The sequence below is a fragment of the Capsella rubella genome, unplaced genomic scaffold, assembly GCF_000375325.1.
Source record: "Capsella rubella cultivar Monte Gargano unplaced genomic scaffold, Caprub1_0 scaffold_20, whole genome shotgun sequence".
Taxonomy (NCBI): domain Eukaryota; kingdom Viridiplantae; phylum Streptophyta; class Magnoliopsida; order Brassicales; family Brassicaceae; genus Capsella; species Capsella rubella.
In genome coordinates this window covers 9,732-10,947 of record NW_006238904.1, presented here as the reverse complement: position 1 = coordinate 10,947, position 1,216 = coordinate 9,732, and positions in this window count along the sequence as shown.

Genomic DNA, 1,216 nt, shown 5'->3' with positions numbered 1-1,216 from the left:
CGATGAAAATACTGAAAAGAGTGGCAATTCTGATAATGCAGAAGAAGGAACACCAAGGGTATGATGATATAGTTTTTTATAAGTATACTAAATTCCTTTTAAAAGCCTTTTTGTAAAATTTTAGAGTGATTATGTTTGAAGAATAAATCCAATACTCCAAGTCATTCTACACCAAAGTTCAATCTCTTTTCTCAAGAAAGTCAAGGTAGCGGAAAGGAAAAGAAAACAGTCAACAGAAAGCAGGAAGCAGTAAAAAGAAAGTTGTTAGAGAGAAAAAGCAGGTTAGTGTTCTATTCTTTATAAGGATGTTATGAGATTATTGAATAGATTTGCCAAGTATTTAGAAGCTTATATAAGGCATTGTCATAATATATGTAATGTTTACAATCATTTAAAAATGTTTACAACATTTTAATAAAGTTTTTAATGATTTTTAAAGAAGTTACACTAAGCATGATTATTTTTTTGATCTACAGAAAAAGTGTAAAGAAGGAGACAATGCTGAAGAAAATGTTTCTGAAAGAAAAGAGGTTAGTATGAGATTTTTAAATATTTTATAAGGTTTTTATATGCTTATTAAACTGTGAATATAAGGTTTTTATAAGGCCTAAAGGAGATTTTATAATGTTTACCAAGAGTTTATCAGGTTTTTATATGGTTTTTATCAAGAGTTTATCAGGTTTTATAAAAAATGTTCCATACTTGGATTAAATGGTTTACAAATGTGTTCGTTTGGTTCATTGCAGCAAAAGAAGCGTAAAACAAATGACAATCAAGATGTTGATGATACAACAAAAGCTATAGTTAGTTTGCAATTAAAAATATTACAATAGTTATTACAATTGAAAATCAATAAAATGCTGGATTTGTACTTTATTTTGTTCAGCCACGAAGAAAGAAAAATAAAGCTGATAATGTTGGTGAAGTAAAAAGGAAAAGTGAACGAAACCATGCTCCATCAATTCACACTCAGTGGCCTTACACGGCTGAGAAGAAAAGGCACCCAATTGTTCATCCCTTTGAAAAAGTTGATACAACACGGGTAGAACTATTGGCTAAATGGAAGAGTTCAAGGAAAACAAAGTAAACATCTCTAGCACTTGTAATCAATCAAATTTATTGTATTATAACATATTCTAACCCCAAACAACACTAGATAAGTCATTTAGTGGTTCAATGCAATGTTTCCGAGTTCTTATCCCATTTGGGACCCAAT